Here is a 7,795-nt window from a genome sequence, read left to right on the forward strand (position 1 = left end):
TTTGAAAAAAATTATATATATTTGCTTTTCATAATCGGCGATGCCAACGTCTAAAAAAATTTCCCTATATTTTTTTTATAGTTAAATAATGTAACCGTTTAAAAAAAAAAAAACTAAATCCATCCCTGCAGATCTACACTCTCTAAAAACCCACGTGCGAACACGTTCAAGGAGCAAACTCATTTAAATGGGTTTTTATCTTTCAACATAAGCCCTCAACTATAAGGAAACACATATGACCCCTAGACTTCTACGTTAATAAACAAGGGTATTACAATATTTATATTAATATTTTTTTTCCTTTTTTCATGGTTATCTGTTTTTTTTTATTTTTGTAGGATTTTCTTTTTTATATGTATATATAAACTGTTAGCTCTAAATAATATTTTGAAAAAATCTCTGACTCTTATAACTTTTGGTTTATTCTTACTACCTTACAACAACACATGTTATGCCAAATCGCTAATAATCTATACTCGTTCAAGTAAATGACTAATAAAATAAACAAAATAGATAATTTGGTTACTAGATTTTCATACTATTTTCACATGCATTTCTTAAATAAATGAGTGTTATTAATCATWCAACATTGATTATCATTTATTATTGCATACTTACAACTCCTTTTAACTTTTTACTTTAATTTATCAAATTTGATGAAATTACACTAAATAATATAATTTGTTTAAGTATATTGTTTATTCTTATAACTAAAACACATAATTTATTTTAAATATTCTATTTGTATATTTCAAAAAAAAAAAAAACATGTATGTTTTAGTAAAATTTATTCAAATGTCACAATTTATGCTTACTTCAATCAAGCATATAATAAAGATCATAAATCTCAATTAATTAACTATCAATCAGATTGAAAATAAACCAACAACTATTTAATGATGTAAAAGAAAAAGAGGGTTTCCATTGAGTTTCCTTATGCTTTGAATAGGTCAAATTTGTAGGATGTATTTATTATCATCCATTTGATTTTCAGGCTTAAAAATTGTCAAATTTAAAAAATATAGAAAAAGAAATTTGGTTTCTAACGGTTGCCAAAATATACCAAAAAGTCTACTATTAGTGAGCATTTCATATCACAATTGACATTTTATATCACATAATTGACCAAAATTAAGGTAATCAGATGTGATATTTAAAGATGCATGAATCAAATAACTCTGAATTTCAATATGTACAAACAACTAGCCGCTCGGCATTTCTAAATTAACATGAAACCACCGTAACGTAGTAAACGTAGAAAACTAACTAAACAAAAAAACTCAAATAACCAAAAATAATAAGGTTATTAGGATAGAGGAATAGCACTTCAAAATAAAATATAAATAACTTACGATAAGTCATTTTGGAGCTAAAATTTGGCTTTTTTTTCTCATTGCCTTTGTACACCCCTAAAACTACTTAGCCACTAAAACAAAACTTATTCTTAGGATCATGCGAGACTAGGTTGTTTTTATAAGATCTGTGAGAGTATAAAATAACACTGAAACTTCACAGCTATATAGGGAGAGATCAAATGAGAAACACTAAATATATGAGAAATACATAAGTGATCCTAGACCTTAGATGAAATGATCAAATTTTATTAAATGAAGGGTAATATAGTAATTAATAGAAAACAGTGATAAATGATCGATACACCTTCATCATCAAGGATAGCAACGGAAGTCTGCTCGACGATATATGATATCGATACCATTAACGATTCTAACAAATCAAATCCAGTTTTATGGCAATTCTATCATCGATTTTTTCTCGATCATATATCGTAATCTAGGTTATCAAATTTTTTAGTTCTTTCTCGATTAAATCTCGTATTCTTTCAATATATATAAAGATTATTTCATGTTAAAATCTTTATACGCTCATTGTTGTTAAACAAATTGTTTACCGTCCATTTATGATTTACAAGACTGTTACATTACAAAATTTATATTAAAAGCTTTTCAAGAAAGATCTATTATATTTCATTCGTCAATCCTAAAAAATTTCGCCTAACAAATTTATAAGATTGAACCCCGGCGTGCTCATACCCTCTTGGAGGAAATGAATTGTCGGATTTGATCTTTTTACTTGATAGTCTTACTTTTTTAACTTCGGTTTTGATAAGAAAAACAAATGAAATCAATTTCTAACTATTTTACATTTGAGTTTGACTTCACTAAATGTTATTCATGAATATTGTGTATAACTTTGATTTGGAATATTAATTTATAATATTTTGTCCTAGATAATATTTGAAATTAACCTAATATATCACTCTAGGAAAAAGTTTAGTTGGTGAAGAAAATTTTTAGTGTTTACTTATTTTCTAGATCACTAACGGTCACGTTAGTGAAGATAAAAAAAAGGTCGTCACTAAGATTTGGTCATTAATATGAATTTAGTGACAAACACTAAAATTTGGAACAGGTTAGTGACCAAAAAATGATGGTTAGTAATTCGGAAATTTTAGTGACCAAAAGATAAATAGTCACTAATTTGAAAGGATAATTAGTGACCAAAAAATAATAGTCACTAACTATTTGGTGTTACCTGAAAACATTAGTGGCAAAATATATGATCATTAAATATGTGGTCACTAATTTAAAAGAGTCAAGTGATTAAAAGAAAGTATCTAAGTAAATGGTCTTTAGTAGTTCATGTAGTTTGAATTAGTCATAAAAAAACCAGTGATCACTAGAGTGTAAGTGTTAGTGACTAAAAATAATGTTAGTGGCCAAAAAATTGTTGTCACTAAGTTATATTTAATAGTTGGTGTTAATTCAACAGGACAGTGACAAAAATAGTGGTCACTGATTTAAAAGGTTAGTGACTAATAAAAGTTGTTTTAAGAATTTCGTCCCATAAAAATCACGATAGGTTTATATTAATTGTAACTCTTTTGTTGTCTAAGTAAAAGTTAAATCTTAAATTGCTTGTTATTACATTCATGAAATACATAATTGATATAGATATTTAAGATCGATTTTTGTTTCAAAACTAAAAGGTAATTCAATTACTTTGTTTTTTGAATTTAATACGATGATAAAAAATTATTATTAAATCTAATCAAATAAATTATTATTAAAATAAATTATAGTATAAATATTTGTGCAATCCACATCAATAAGTAGCCGATAAAAAACGTTTATAATAGATTAAACACTTCCGAATATGTTAAACGTTTGTCTGTTTTTAGTCAAGTRATGTAAAGAAAATAAAATACTATAAAAACAAATTAATTAATCTTAAACCAAAATTCATGACAAATATGATGACTATTTTTGTCTTTTTAAATTTAATTTTTATGTATAAAAATACAAATAAACATTAATTTAAAAAAAGTCTAATACGACAATTATGTGGTTGTTTGGTTTAATATTGTCAAATGTTTTGTCCGAAATGCTTGGCAATAAATTAATTAAAAAATCAATTAGGAATTAAAAATTATGTAGTCATCACAGAAAGTTAACAAAACTAAAAAACTATTATATAAATTGTAAACTACTTATAGCTTATATCTCTCTAATTCAATACTAAAAACATTTAAAACACAAAAAAAAAAAGATGTTTTTATCTCCAATAAATCCATTAAATACCAATAAGATCCAATAAAACCCAACTAAAATCCATTAAATTAACTAAAATTCATTAAAACCCCCATGGGATAGAATAAAGTCGATAGATACATTAAAGCTTAATATAACCTTTTAAATCCAGTAAGTCTCTTTAAAACTCAATAGATCAACTAAAGCCCAATTAAGATTCATTAAAATCCAATAAGTCCTTTTATGATCCTTGTTGACTTATTATGTATTTGTATGAAAATATGTATTTTATATATGTAAATGGTGTGTATTAGGCTCAACTAAGATCTATTAAAGGCCATTAAGACCTTTTTATGACTTCTTAAAGTCCAATAACATCAATGAACTCTATTATGTGTTTGTATGCAGATATGTACGGCAGATATATTTGTGGTGTGTATTGGACTCGATAAAAGAATTATGATTCACTATACGTAGTATGTATATATGTAGGTTATCAATTTTTTAGTTCTTTCTCGATTAAATCTCGTATTCTTTCAATATATATGAAGATTATTTCATGTTAAAATCTTTATACGCTTATTGTTGTTATACAAATTGTTTACCGTCCATTTATGATTTACAAGACTGTTACATTGCAAAATTTATATTAAAAGCTTTTCAAGAAAGATGTATTATATTTTGTTCGACAATATATAAAAAATACGTTTTTGAGAACATGTCGCCTAATAAATTTATAAGATTGAACCCCGGCGTGTTCATACCCTCTTGGAGGAAATGGATTGTTGGATTTAATCTTTTCTTTTTTAACTTCGGTTTTGATACAAAAAACAAATGAAATCAATTTCTAACTATTTTACAATTGAGTTTGATTTCACTAAAGGGACGTTTATCAAACACTTAACCGGTAAGTGTTTACCGGTAAAATTCAACACTATCATTTACTTACTCGGTAAGATTTTAGTTCACAAAAACGACATTGTATGCAACAATTTACCTGGTAAGTACTTAACGCGGTAAGAGTCATCGCCCTCACTTACCGAGTAAGACTCTTTTCCTTGTTTCGCTCTTACCGGGTAAGATTCTTGGTCCTTACCACATTCATCCGATAAGGTAATGTGACTTAGTAAGCTCTTACGCAGATAAGCGTTTGGTAAACGGCCCCTAAATATTATTGATGAATATTGTGTATAACTTTGATTTAGAATATTAATTTATAATATTTGGAATTAACCTAATATATCACTACAAGAAAAAGCTTAGTTAGTGAACATAATTTTAGTGATTATTTATTTTTTGATCACTAAAGGGCTGTTTGTTTCCCTCTTAATGGTGACATTAAGAGGGAGCCTCTTAATCGGTCAAAGGTTTGGAGTGTTTGGCACAAAATATGAAACCTCTTAATGGTTACATATACCTCTTAACCATTTTGTGTCAAACCCTTCACTCAACCATTCAGATCTAAACTTTTCCAGATTTGCCCTCTCTACACAGCATTCCTTCACATCGCCTCCCACCCCCCACGATCGCCATCTCCGGTCGCCATCTCCGGTCACCATCTCCGGTCGCCATCTCCAGTCACGATCGCCATCTCCGGTCACCGTCGCTCTCCCCGTCGTCTCATCCCATTTTTACAGACTCATCTCCCTCCTCCCCATCTTCTACCTTCTCACCATCTTTTCCCCTCCTCTCATCTGCCTTCACCATCCCGTCGCCACCTTATCCACCAAAATCACAGCCCCCTTTACCCACCAAAATCCCTCGTTCAATTCATCGTCGTCGCTTCCCTTCCTTTCAAAATTAAACCCTAAAAGGAAATCGAGTGTACCTGTCGATCTCCTCACAAGACTTTTGGGGTCGTCAAGTGTACAGTATACAGAACTTTGAAATTTGTTCTTCCGGCRAAGGATTGGACGACTGCGACGGCGGTCATGGCGACTTTTATCGTCTCCGGTTTGATGGCGTGGGAAATGGTGTCGTCTTTTGTTAACCATGGCAGTTCTTCTTCAAAGGGCGTATTAAATGATTCTAGGGTTGGATTAATGGAAGCCATTGAAGGGAGTTTGAATCAGAACCCATGTTTTTTTTCCAGAGTTTTTAAGTATGAAAAAGATGATTTTGAAGATCAAGAAGAAGAAGGTGTTCATGAGGCTTCCCATGATTTGGATGAAGTTGAATCGAATACGAATAATGGGTTTTTGTTAGATGAGGGTTAAAATGTAATTTATTGTCATTCAGAGAACAATTACCAAACAACATTATTTTATTCAGCACTTAACCATTCTGACCCTCTTAACCATTCTGACCTCTTAACTATTCTGCACTAAATCATTCAGCAACTGCCAAACAGCCCCTAACTCTGACGTTAGTGATGATAACAAAGGTCGTCACTAAAATTTGATCATTAATATGAATTCAGTGACAAACACTAAAATTTGGTAACTAAGTGATCACTAATTTTCATAACGAAAAACGAACTTTTCATATCAATCTAATTGAATGACTAAATTTGTGACGACAATATTTTTCGCCACTAATGTTATAAATTCATGCATTTAGTGACTTAAATAATGGCGCCACTGAGTTGAAACAGGTTAGTGACCAAAAAATTATGGTCGTAAATCGGAAATTTTAGTGACCAAAAGATAAATAGTCACTAATTTGAAAAGATTAATGACCAAAAAGTAGTGGTCACTAATTCTTATAACAAAAAAAGGATCTCTCATATCAATCTAATCTAATGACTAAATTTATAACGACAATATTTTTCGCCACTAATGTTCTAAATTCATGCGTTTAGTGACCTAAATAATGGTGAAACAGGTTAGTGACCAAAAAATGATGGTCACTAAATCGGAAATTTTAGTGACCAAAAAATAAATAGTCACTAATTTGAAAGGATTAATGATCAAAAAATAATAGTCACTAACTAATTGGTGTTACCTGAAAATATTAGTGGCAAAATATATGATCATTAAATATGTGGTCACTAATTTAAAAGAGTCAAGTGATTAAAAGAAAGTATCTAAGTAAATGGTGTTTAGTAGTTCATGTAGTTTGAATTAGTCACCAAAAACCAGTGATCACTAGAGTGTCAGTGTTGGTGACTAAAAATAATGTTAGTGGTCAAAAAATTGTTGTCACTAAGTTATATTTAATAGTTGGTGTTAATTCAAAAGGATAGTTGTAACACCCGGATTTTTCTTTTTCCTCCTTTTTCTTTCTTTTTCTCCTTTTGTAAAGTGTTTTGTGTGGGTAGTTATATAATATATGTATTTTCATATTATTGTTTAAATAATTTTCTTTTTAGAAAAGGGGAGGGGTATTGCTAATCTGAAGTGTGTTAGTTGAAAAGAAGGGGGGGGGGTTGACAGCTACTCTGACCTACCCTTTCCATCACAATCCTTACCTTGTGAATTTCMTCCTTCCATTTAGGTCATTAACCCCTTGTATAGAGTGAAAACCATGGGGAAGGGTGTTAAGAGGAGAGGGCTTCACAGTGGGGAAAGAAGAGAAAGAAAGAAGAGGYATCACTCTTACCTGCTGTTTGGGGCGACGAAACAGAAAGAAGAACCGAAGAAGTCGATGCCCTCTTCCGTCTCACAGAAGCAGCAGCAGCAGCAAGTTAGGCTGCGTTTTTGCTGTTTAGTGGTTCTCTCGACAACAGCAGCAGCAAGTTAGGCTGCGTGGTTGTCGTCCCGTGGCCCTCTCGGTAGTAGCAGCTGTACGCAACAGGCCGGAAGGAAACARCAGATCAACAGTCGAAGGGGGGGCTGTTTCTCCGTCTTTTTCGCCCAGACAGCAGCAGTAGCTGTGTTGTCGTGTTATGTCTGTGGCGGCCTGCACAGAACCGAACAGCARCAGCCGGAACTGTTTTCTCGACCCGCAACAGCAGCAAGAGGCGCTACCTGCGTGCCTTTCGGACCACCAGCAATAGCAGCAAAACATCAAGAAAAAAGGGGTTGTTTACCCGTCTTCTTTTMGCCGAAACAGCAGCAACAAACAGCGGGCCGAAAGGGCGCTGTTTCCCTGTCTTTTGTGGTAAACAGCAACAGCAAACAGCTGCTGTTTTACGTGCAGCAGCGGAGAATCGAGCAGCCAGACAACTACTGTTTTACGCGTGCGGCAGCAAAGAAAAGGCAGTTGAAGAGGCAGCCGTAGTTACTGTTGGGACCGCCTTAGTAAATCAAGGACCGATTACCACTTTCAGCCTTTTACTTTAATTTTCGGGGCTTATCCAAAGCCCA

Source organism: Cynara cardunculus, assembly GCF_001531365.2.
Source record: "Cynara cardunculus var. scolymus isolate 2C chromosome LG 2, CcrdV1, whole genome shotgun sequence".
Lineage (NCBI taxonomy): Eukaryota > Viridiplantae > Streptophyta > Magnoliopsida > Asterales > Asteraceae > Cynara > Cynara cardunculus.